The sequence below is a fragment of the Vicugna pacos genome, chromosome 23 (genome assembly GCF_048564905.1).
Source record: "Vicugna pacos chromosome 23, VicPac4, whole genome shotgun sequence".
Lineage (NCBI taxonomy): Eukaryota > Metazoa > Chordata > Mammalia > Artiodactyla > Camelidae > Vicugna > Vicugna pacos.
In genome coordinates, this window is record NC_133009.1 from 17,030,521 (window position 1) to 17,043,139 (window position 12,619).

Below are 12,619 nucleotides of genomic sequence, written 5' to 3' on the forward strand. Positions count from 1 at the left end.
CATTTCTTTTTATTTTCTAAGTTATTCAGAGTTAAAAGGATCATATTGTTCTACATTTTGTTTTTTATTTGATTCTTATCTGTGTCTGGGTGACTTTCAGAAAAGCAGAAATCTGTGTGCCTGGCCTCTCAGCCTTGAGAGCTGCAGAAAAGTGCCTGCCCACTGTACTCGTTACAGGATTTTGTTGCCAGCTGTTGTTATTAACTCTTACCTGTTTCTGGGAAGCTTTGAAAATATTCATTTTTCCCCTTCTTGCTCAGAGGAAACCCTATAAATTGTATTTCTCTGGGGAGTTTATGCTAGTTGATTCTATAAAGCTGTTCTCTGCTTTTAATCTCCTGTTCTCAAACACAATAGTGTCAGACTTATATTAAGAGATATTGTTCCCATAATTCACTTCAGTGAAACTTCCAAATGGATGAAGAATTTGCTCTCTGGTTCCAGAGGAGTGTTTAGGATGTCTGGAATTTCTATATTTCATTTACTAAAGAATAATGTAGTCCCCTTCATCCATCCCCCAACTTGGCTTAAACCACAGACCACAAAGCCACCCGGGTAGCCTACAGCCTGGCAAGAGTCACCAAGTCCATCCTCGATTCAGATGAAGATACCAGCCAAGCCCGGAATTTTTCCACCAGATCCCCCCAGGGGAGATGATTTGTCAATAGTTGGGCCAGAGGACAGTGGACTGGGATAAAAATAAAAGTTAGAAAGATTTTTTTCCAGAGTGCTTTTAAAACATTTTGAAAGACTATTAGGGAACAGTTCTTGTTGACTTGGAATTTTTCTTCTTTTTTGTTAATAAGTTCACATTTTTGAATTGACAAAAAATGGTATAATGAGCTTTATTTAATAATTTGTATATTAGGGTAGATGGAAGTCAGTCATCTAGCTAAGACTATTCAACTTCCTAATGAGTTAAAGCAGAGACTTAGCCAAATGGCTCATCTGGCTAATGAGGCAGGAAGGGAAACTTCTCCCCCACTCCTAACTGATTTCTAGTAACGATAAACACCTTAACTTTGCTTCACTTGAAAATCTATTTGACAGTGTTTTCCTCAAAACCACTTTTTCTCTATTCAGTGTTCATTCTATGAAGCCAATATTTGGGAATCCAAAGGCTGGTGTTTTGTTTTGTTTTTTTTTAAACTGAAGTATAATCAGTTGCAATGTGTCAGTTTTTGGTGTACAGCACAATGTCCCAGTCATGCATATACATACATACATTTGTTTTCATATTCAAAGGCTGGGGTTTTGGTTAAATGGTTGCCTGTTTTTAAGAAGAGATAGCCAACGGAAGTCAAGGCTGACTGCATGCAAACTCTGAACTCCAAGTCTATGGCTCCACTAAAAGCACATACAGGTGACAAATGCCATTAATTAATCAAGTTCTTTTAATAATCTTGAACTCAGGAAATTAAAATGTTGGACCCATAATCCTAATTTCTTATAGAGCTGATCTTGTGAAAAATTTAACCTTAGAAAACCCAGCTTTGTAATATTTGATCACAAAACTAAATAATCAGAATAAGTACATACTTAATAGCTATAAAAAATAAACCGGGTCATCAGTTTATGCAATTATGGAAAGCACAAAAGAGAAAATGTACTTTCTAAATTTCGGCACAAAGAAGAAAGGGTGCAAGTTATCTAATAATCCAAAAAGATAAGAGCTACGGTTTCATCTCATACCCTGTGTTCCTGCTGGTCACTCGAGATCCAAACCTAAGTAAGTCCCCAAACCCCAGCATCCCTGACAGTGCTTACGGCTTACTTACGTCAACACAGATAAATGACCCCGTTAATGCCAGGGCAGTTTTACTTGTCTGAAGAATATACATTTGTATTTAAAACTGCATTATCCAGTTTATCCATGGGATAAGAGATGTTTACCTTCACAAATTCCAGGCTTCTGAGCTGAACTAAACAAGACAAGTTTAAAGGCAGGAGCTTAGAACAGTTCATGGCCTTTTGACAGCTCTGATGTGATCTGCCAAGGCTGAATTAGTAAAAGCCAGGCTTATCTCCTGGCTTCTGGACTGAGTGCAGTGGACTCTCAGGTCTTTTCTATTACCTGCAGTTTTTGCAAAGTTGGTAGCTGCAAAATGGGTAGAATAACACTGCAAAGTATTGCTTGGCATAGGATTAGAGTTCACAGATGGGGATCCAAGAAATTGCTCAACAGCCCCGGAAGGCCAGGGAAGATCTGCCACAACATCAGTGCCTCGCCTTGCTAGGTCACACCAGGCTCAAATCCAGCTCAGTCTGTACAGCCAAGCCCAGGCTTTTGTCTCATTCTCTTGATTCCATTTTGCTGTGCTTCTGTGAAATGAGGTGTTTCTTCATCACTGAGAAGGGCAGAAAGGTAGAGGCAGAATATGAGGTGGTAAACACAGGAATCTAACAAATCAATGCCTCCATTCAGCCAGGTTTAGAAATGAGTTGCTGATCAAAGTATGGACAGCGCAGCAGCTGCTTGCAGCTCTCTGCTGCACTCACTGTTGCTAGCAACCATGGCACACAACAAAGGAGAGGGATGGGAAAAGAGGAGGAAGGAAGGGGCAGGGAACATCCCCACCACCCAGGAAATCCCCACAATCACATAACTGTGGATGCATATCACAAACACAGCCACCTTTTCCATTGCAAATTTCCATTGCAAATTACACTAAAATGTGGTTCTTTCTTCCATTTAATGACAATGGAAGAAGAAAGAAAGTGTATGTTCAAACATAGATTAAGTCCAATGGAATTTATGGTGTCTTATATTGTTGAACATACAACCCATTGATCATTATTTAAAGTCTGCTCATTTGAAATTCTTAGTAAAAGCCGAATTAAAATACAGGTTAAAGAAGTACTAGTAAGAGTCTAGGAAAAATTCTAAAAGACACACATCTAAAGATGATCAAGACTTTTGTTCCTGAAGAAGCCATCACATCATTCTCCCTCCCTTCCAATAGTCCAATCTCTTTACTTTCTCTCTAAACCACACCCCATTTCTTAGAGGATCCTATTTCCTTTTTATGGGCTAAACTCCAGGTGCCCACTATACTGTGTCTTCTAGTACCGCTTCCAAATGAAACAGATAAAATGAAATTTTGTCTGAATTCACTGATGGTCCACTTCGTTCTTGATGTGGAAACTGCCCTCTTTGGCTCACTTCAAATTCAGTTTCTGCTGCTGATGTCTAGAAAACTCAGATCTGTCCCTTATTTCCTGTAATGGTCTTTTCCCTTCTTTTCTTCTGCCGTCCACTAATTCTGGAAACTCAAAGAAAGGTTCAATTTTGTTTTCTCTAATTATGGGCAATAAAAAAGGATCTGAGTTTGAGCCTGAATAGGTTGCTTCTCCACCTCTGAACTATTTTCTTTTTTCCATATATTATTCAGTTTCAATAAAGGTAAGTTTGCTGATGACTTACATAGAAAAATCTCAATGTTTTCCACCTCAGCATTGAGTTTCTCAGTTCCTAACACTGTTTCATAAGATAAAGTTTGTCCTGTAAAGTTTACAGTATAAACCATACAAATTCTACATAGTAAACTGAAGAAAATTACCATGTAGTGGTAACACTCGGCCTTTGGGAAATAATGGTTTATATGATTTTTATTGTTGGGTTACCATCCTCTAGCTCTATATCCAGTATTCAGCGGTACACCTTCCAGAAGTGTTACCACTCTTTAAAGAATCACACCACCTTTACATGTCTAACTGATGGTGAGGAAGATTTTTTTTTCATGCTCAGTCTTGCACAGGATGGTAAAAAAAATTTCTTTCACTGCGTATTGCTAACACAAATCTGTGCTCTGAAAGTTTATTTGGTGGCTTGTCAATATCAGGCAAATTGAAGACAAGATACAAATAACTTGATAAGCAATTGATTCCTATGTGGAATCTAGTAGACAGTGTTGCAGAGTGGAAATGAGAGAACAATACTATGAGTGGTAATCTCCTGTGATGTGTGCATCTATGGCATGTGCAATTAACCACATATCCAAATGCATCTAATAATGTATATCTTTAAAGATAATCTTTTTGAAAGTACTTATTGGCATTTCACTTATATTAAAAGCATCATGAAATGTTCTTGCCACAAAAGAAATGGCAATTATGTGATGTGATGGAGGTGTTAGCTATGGTGACAGTTACGTGGCAATATATAAGTGTATCAAGTCAACACATTATACACCTTAAACATATACAATGTTATATGTCCATTAAATCTCAGTAAAGCTGGGGGGAGAGTGTCAAGTGCTGCAGTAAGCACTGATAGGAATAGAATGATAAAATAAACAGTGTTCACCTCCTTTGTGAGAATTTTACTTACCACTGCCATCTCTTAGTACAAAAAATCTCATTCCTTTGTGCTTTGATTGTACTCCATACAAATTTCTATTGTGTATCTATAACACTTGTTGAATTTTCTGCTTATATGTGTCTCTCACATGTGAGACTGTAATGTTATAGAAGGAGAGTTTGTGCTTTAATCACTGTGAATTTCTGGTTTCTGTTGCCTGTGCATAGCAGATGTTTAATAAATATTCATTGAATAAATGAATTAATAGTTTCTGACTTCAAACTGGATGGGCAGAAAAGATTCACCCACATAAATTACAAAACAGGATAGCAAAGATAAGTATCAAATCCTTGTGTAGATGATATGTGTCAAGGTTGGAACCCCAAGGTGATTGCTATTGTATTTTTACATTTTGTCTTTGAGTTGTAGAATCTTTAAGTAAGAAGGGATAATGTGGTCTAGTATTTTGTTTTGCAGAGATGAAAATAGGACTTATAAAAGGTAAAAGACTTATCCAAGATAAACAGATGCTTTATCTGTTTAGAATTAGTACTACAGTCTCCTCGTACTGTGAAAATTCAATGTATTTTTCATGTTTCTAGCTGCGTATTTGCACTGTGATACTTATTAGAGCTCTGCTTTTGTTTATTCTTTAAGTATGCATTTGTAAGAAATGTGAATACATGTAATCACTCATTAAAAAGTATAGTTTCCCCCCCCAAAAGTATAGTTTTAATGAATCAAATTAAATAAAAAATAAAAATTACTGCTGTGCCATTCATTGTCATTTATGAAGACATAAATTAATAATAATGACTTACTTTATGAGTGTTACCATGTTACCATGTACCAAGAGCTCTTCTGAGTGTTATTATGACATATATTAGTAATTATCTTAACAACCACTCAGGTATACAAAGATGAGGAAGCAGGAACATAGCAGTTACATGTAGTGGCCAGTATCACCATCTAGAAAATGACAGAGAGGGATTTGAACCCTGTCTTGCCCTAGAACCCAAGCAATGGACTTCTGGATGTACCCTCCCTCAAATCAGACATGATCCTTACCATCAAAATAGGTATGTAAACATGTGAACATAGCACAGGGCAACAAGTCCTAAAATTTAGATAAAAATTTGGCACCTGGAAACAAGAGGAAATTTGTTAGCTCCATTTCTCTCTCAATGTCTCAATTTATGAGGTTGTTTTTTTTTGTCCTTTATCCTGTCCTTTTCAAAACTGCGAACATATCACATTTGTTAAGAGGTCTTCTTGGCAGAAAATCAATCAATTAATATTTACAGGATTTTGAATTAGTGTTCAGTGAATTTATCGTCAGTGCTAATGTAGTCAAACATATATTAGACTTGCTCTGTAAGATTGCCGAGGTCCTAGAATATATTTACTGTGAGGTTGCTTTGAAATATGGCCCTGAATTCTTTCATCAGGCAATGTTTTCAATTTCTCTGTCATTTCCCATTGGAAATTATAATTCCCAAGAAAACTTGAACTATATCATTGACACTATTTTGCATGACATAACTTCACCTGTGTTTAAAGAGCAAAGTCACGCTATGGGGCAAAAAGCATCATTTCCTTGCTTGTTCTTCTGCTGTTTTCTATCCATCCCTTAGGGGAACAGTGCCAGCAAAAAGTTTGGGGTAAAGGGACTGCAGAAATTGAGCTAAATAAATTCCAAGTTAAAGAGCTAAACCAACAGTGGAAAGGGATATAAGAAATCGTGGCGTCCCATAGCAAACACAGTTTGCTGATTTTTAGACTCAATGTGGCACTTAGAAAAACAATCAGATGAATTTACTTTACACCTCTGATTTTCCATTTTATATTAAAAAAGCACTATGATACGATGGTATGGCCATTTAAATCTTTTCTAGCTCTTCCACTAAAAGACTATATGATTTTGAATACATTACTTAACCTGATTGTACATTATTTCCCTCTCTGTAAACCAAGGGGGTTGGTAACTAGATGACTTCCGAGGATTCTGCTAGTTCTAAGATTCTGTATCAAATGATATGGAGTATTTAATAAGGCAGTTTTCAAAAGTACAAATTTGAGTTAAACAAGCCTGGGTCTAAGCCCAGGTCTGCCACTTCCTAACTACGTGATCTTGGATAGCTTAACATTTCTGAGCCACGGATTCTTCATCTACAAAACAGAGTGAGCCCTTCACTAAACTCTGTTGCTGTGTATGTGAAATAAGGAAATGTTCACAAAGTCATTAACGCAAGATCTGACATCTAATCAATTCCAAATAAAGGACTGTTTCTCCATTCACATAAGCCCTAGGGCAGGCTATTACCCTTACAAGCCACATCAACCAAGAGGCAATTTCATTAAATTCTGTTTCCATTGACTAGAAAACATATTCTGTCAAGGTTTAGTCATCCGTAACTTCTGGTTAAACAATTAATTTCATGACACCTGAACCAGGGCATAATCATCAGAGAACTGAAAATTGAAAACGTGTATTATGCTGATTAATTTAACTGAAATTTTCTTTTTTATGTGTTATCATGAAAAAAATAAATAAATACTCAAATAATTGTATAATGAACACCCATACATTCTCCACCTATACTCTACACTAAACATATTAAAATATTTTCTTTGTCATATTTATATTTATTTCTTTCACATCCACTTCTTTGGGACTTATTCCTAAGTTAAAATACATTACCTTCATTAAAATTCTAAGGATAAAAATAAGAACAAGAAATATGCTTCTCCCTAGAACCAGACCAAAACAAATGCCAAGGTTTCAAAAACTCCTAAAAATAATGAAATGCTCCATGTTTCATAAAATTGGTAAATTAAATTCTTTTTTACCTCTTTAACAGATACAATTTTGTTATAAGTATCTTTGCAAGTCGGGATACTTAGAATTGTAAAACTGAATTATATTGTAAAATTAGAGAGTTTAGCCACCAGAGCAGAATAAGGCACATATGTGCCTCATTTTTCTTTCTTGGGAATAAAGCTAATTAATGACATATTCTGTATTCCATAAAAACTACCCCCCAAAATGTTTTCTTGTATGAACTGAAAATGTCATCTTCCAATAACCATATTTTGACACTTACGCAACTCAAATATTGCATAAACTGATTTTCTGGCAATGTCTTTCTCTGCCAAGTTCAAATCTAAAGGAATCTTTCTGTTCAATTGTCCTATTATAACCCTTTGAAATGGGCACCATTAATGAAAATCTCAACAGCCACTCCGTTGAGACACAGAGTTCACCATGACATTCTCTACATTTCCATATTGATACACATGGCCAGATTGTAAGAGACTCAAGCTTATTCAATGAAACTTCTTTGAACATGAATGGAGAAAAACTTTTAAGGGACCAAGAGCCATTGTTACTGCCCAAACCAGGCAGCCAATTGTATTGGCTACAAATATTGACAGATGCTAGAATTTTCAGTCATAAAAATATATGAATATCTGGTGGAAATCACCTAATGACTCCCTCACTGTAGGAATCCCTCACTATAGATCAAAGTTCTTAGCACAGTGTACAAGATCTTTTCCAGTCCCTCCAGAACACACATTTCCGGTCTCATAATCAGGCTATCCATTCAAAGCATCTTGCATTCTAATCACACCAGATCAGCGTAACATACACGCATCCATCCTGGATCTTTGCAAGAGCTCGCCATTCTTCCTAGAAGTTTCTTCTTGCAGCACTCTGTTTTTACTAGTCTGCTCAGACTGCCATACAGAATATCACAGATTGAGTGGCTTAAAAACAGAAATTTATTATCTCACAATTCTGGAGGCTAGAAGTCCAAGATCAAGGCACTGTTGGGGTTGGTTTCTAGTGAGCTGTCTCTTCTCAGCTTGCAGGAGGCATCTTCTCTGTATGTCTTCACGTGGTTTTTCCTCTGTGCACGTGCAAAGAGAGATCTCTAGTATCCCTTCCTTTTATTGTAAGGTCACCTTTCAGATTAGGTTCCCACCCTGTGACCACATTTAACCTTAATTACCTCCTTGAAGACCCTATCTTTCCATGCAGTCACACTGAGGGTTAAGGCTTCAGTATGTGAATTGGGGTGGGGGTAAGGGGGTGGGGAACGACACAATTCCATTCAGAACATTGTTCTCCAGAGAAACTCTTACTCATCCTTTAAGATGCACAGTGAATATTTAGGTGCTGAAGAAATGATAATTCTAGGATTATTGCATAGGGGAAATTTTAAATTGGTTTATAAAGGATGTGACATACTGTCAAAGAGAAGAGAAGGTACTTTAGAGGGATACTTAATAAAGCAATTAGATATGAATCCATAAGTACCATAGAGAAAAATAAAAAAGTTTGTAGCAGAGGGGTAACAACTGAGTGAATGCTCAACTAAAGAGGTATTTTGATTTAGTCTCTAGATTTCATAGCAAACAGACGAAATGAAAAAAACTAAAGCCACCATGGAATGACATACCCTAAATGCGGATCTTTCTTGGCTCTCTGGACTTAAAAGTCTTGAATAACTCGATGGTACCAAAGCCAATGATCTTTCAGTGAAAAAAATCTTGCCCTTATTCCCTGGAAAGTCAATTACAACTTTCTACATGGAGACAATGACTAATAATACTGAATCAACAGGCACTTACAAATTTCCGGGTTTAAATCGAAAGATGCTAGATTATTCCTTAAAAACATATAATAAGTTCTGAGAGCAGATGTATGATGCCTATACACAGCCCTTGCTGCTCCCTGGCCAACTGCACAAAAATCCTATAGTGGATCCCCTTAGTGGATTCAGGAGTCTCATTCAAGGTCAATTCTGCAGCTGAAAGTCTTTGATGAAACTTGACTGGGAAAGGTCACATTGAACAGCAGATCCCCCATATCCAAGGCTAAAAGTGGGTTCACAGGATTAGAAAATTCTGAGTGAACAAGTAAAGCAATTTCCACATGGAAGATGTTACCTGGGAGAAGGTGTTTCTTCTTTTTTTTGAAAGCTTTTCTACCCTTAAAATCGACATACAAGAAAAGCTTCACTTGATGGTGCCTTGAATAAAATAAACAAAACCAGAAGTAACTTTAAAAGGTAAAATTTCCATTACATTTTTTTCCAGACAGGCTTTTTACTAAAAACATTGATCATGGAGGCACCAGCCTTAGTTTTCTAAACTTTAGAACGTAAAATAAACAACGATCCGTCTCCTCTCTGTCTCTCTTTTTATCCTTCTTACTAAAGAATGTTAAATGGCACCCCCCCCCCAGCACACAGTAAACCAGAAGCAATATAACACAAAAATTTACTGACATTTTAAAAATGAATTACTGGATACAAAAATAACAATACCAGTCCTACAGCTTGCCAACCGACCGAATGTTTTGCGTGATTAAAATACAGGCATGACCAAATCCCAGATTTAAAAGAAATAATATTTAGATGCTATTAGAATTTCCACTCCGTAAAGTAATTCCAGTGAACTAGCTGTTTCTGAGAAATAGCAACTGAAGCTTTTCTCTACAGCTATCACCCCATATCTGTGCAGGGCAGGCTCTCATCATTTCATGCCTAAATTACTATCTTTTCATTCCATTCTGGAGCGTTGCTTCCACCCTTTCTTCACTTTCATTCTTAATCAGATTACTCAAGGTTGAGCAATGTTTACTTTCTTTGAACTGCATCCAGTCTAGATGTAAAGGTTCTTTATACTCACTCGCGTGCTACTGAGCACCTTCACTCCTCTTGTTCAGTCCCTATATCCTGCTCTTCCACATCAGGACATACCCACATGCGCACTCTTACTCGTGTCTTTCCTTGAACCGTCATCAATGCACTAAGGCTCAGTCCTGCACTGTCTCTTCCTGGAGACTTTTCCAAGAAACAGAGCTGGTTCTGGTGGCTTCTTTCCCTTACTTATTTTGCAATTGTTATTTATCCTTTCCTCTTATATTTTACTCAGTGCCAATATGTTTTCTCTTTTCTGGTCATTTTCTCTGTTCTGATCATTTACATGTTTGTCATCCTAGTTGGGTTTTAAGAGCCCTGTTGATTTCAAAAATAGTTTTTTTCTCTCCCTCCAGTACTAAACATCTAATATATATTCTAGATATCAATTGGTTGATTGACTCTATGGTTCATCTGAGATCTCCAAAGCCCTTATTTTCCCACTATTCTCAAATATCTCTGAGCAACAGCAAGTAACAGTACATACTGTGGACACACAATATCACCTGCCGTATCAGTAAACAAAGGATGTTGCAATCATCAAGGCATCAACCACTGCAGCCACCAGCAGTGGTGCACCCTGAGGGGATTCAGGATGGAGGAAAACAGGTTACCTGCCCTAGATAGTTAAGGTTCATATCAAAAGAGTAATTTCACTGAGTCCAGAATCTTGCATCTTCCCGTACACAGAAAAGCACTAAATTCATTAGCTTGAGATGTCTGATTTTTCTTTAATTAGCAGTAATGTTTTGATGTTCCACTATCTGTTTTTTTTTTTTTTTTGCAAATATTCCTGTATATCCTGGCTCCTCCCTTACCTTTTTGGAACAATCATTCAAAGTTATCTGAGAGGCTATCTCCTGGGCTTAAGTCCTCAGTAAGTCCACCAAATAAAACATAATTCTCAGCTTTTAGGTTGCGCATTTTTTTTTTCAGTCGACAAGCCTAATCTACATTTTTCTGACCTCCCTTTCCCTGTCTTTTTTCTAAAACAACTTTCAGTAAGACAAATCGATTGGAAAGAGAGCATAAAAGAGCAGAATAGAAACACTGAGGAGATGAACTGTATGTTCAAGGATAATTCTAGGATAAATTAATTCACGAATGCCAAGATATTGCAACAGATCTTAGTCTTTGAACACTTTCCATGTTGTAATCTTTTGGAGTAGAGATCTTACCTCCAACAGCTCTGAGGTAGTTTCCATAATTACACACCCTCACTCCGCCTTTTCTCCCTGCTGCATTTCTCCATCCTGCTTTCCATCTGCACCTTCTATTATGATCTCTGATCTGTAGGCTTCTGCTGCACATGGCACTCTTTGCTACTTGTTCTGAAGCTCCACCTCTAACATTCTCTAATCCCTCAGGGCTTTTGATGAATCACAGAAATGCCTCCTCACACAGAGAGCAGGCACAGGGCTTTGGAAGAATTGTTCTCACTGTAGGATTGAAAGAAATTCAAGCATAGTGCCAACGGACAGTGTGCTAAGCCACTCTACACAGCCAACATTGATCATTTTGATAAAGGAGAACCTATTGGATTGGGGTTTTCCAATTTATCTCTGGATAACTTGGATGACATCAGAATATTGTGTCAACATCAATTTGACTTTGGCTGGAATCACAGAATTATCTTGTATACAGAAAGATTCTAGTCTGATAGCAAATCTCACTGCCTTTCTTCAAATCACATCAATTCACCTATTCATTTGCAGTCTACACTACTTAATCTACATACAAGTATCATCTTGAAGTCATCATGATTTCCCACCCTTCCCATTGGGTTCTTAAATTCTCCTGGAGAATTAAAGGAAAAGAGAGCATCTTCTCTGAGAACAATTCCCTCTCACACATGCTCTCCCTGGCCCTCCAAAAACTGACACTACAGGACCTATGTACAAGCTGCTTTTTAGCCATAGTTTTATTCCAAACTTGCTTTAGCATTTCCTTTCATTTCCCAAATAGCTTCTAAATGCAAACATCAGGGGAATCTTCAGGCTAAATAAAAAATATGTAATTACTTACTCTCATGCAATTTGTTATAGACTGAATGTTTGGATCCCCTTAAATTCATATGTTGAAACTCAGTCCCAAATATGGTGGTATATGGAGGTGGTTCCTTTGGGAGGTGACTAAATCATGAGGGAGGAGCCCTCATTAGTGGGATTAGTGCCATATAAAAGAGAGTCCAGAGAGCTCCCTTGACCCTTCTGCCATGTGGGAACACATGGAGAAGAGAGCCATCTGTGAACCAAGGAACAGATCCTCACCAGATGCTAAATCTGTCAGCACTTTGATCTTGGACTTCCCATTCTCCAGGACTGTGAGAAATAAATTTCTGGTGTTCATCAGCCACCTAGTCAGTAATATCCTGTTACAGCAGCCCAGCCAGAACAAGACACAATTTCATCTTGTCTCAGTATGATTTAGGCTTTTTTCTTTTTTTCTATCCATAAAATCTTCTTTGGCTTAGATATAATTTAAGTGTAGAGTTCATTTATTTTGCTTAGTGATCTGTTCATAGAGATTATAGCTGTATCATCTGTTTCAATATCAGTGCCTTTTAAAGTTATCCATAACTCCATACCAGGAAGAGACGATGGAATATATT

The 12,619-nt window shown here is 37.2% G+C and overlaps 1 protein-coding gene across 1 annotated transcript in view; it reads right to left on the minus strand.

The window, feature by feature from the left end:
- The window catches only part of GREM2 (gremlin 2, DAN family BMP antagonist), a 90,945-nt gene extending 79,623 nt beyond the window's left edge, over positions 1–11,322 (minus strand). Inside the window, exon 1 of the mRNA XM_031690048.2 lies at positions 11,187–11,322. The gene's annotated coding sequence lies outside the window, so the exon portion shown is untranslated. The remainder of the gene's footprint in view (positions 1–11,186) is intronic.
- Between the last annotated feature and the right edge of the window lie 1,297 nt (positions 11,323–12,619).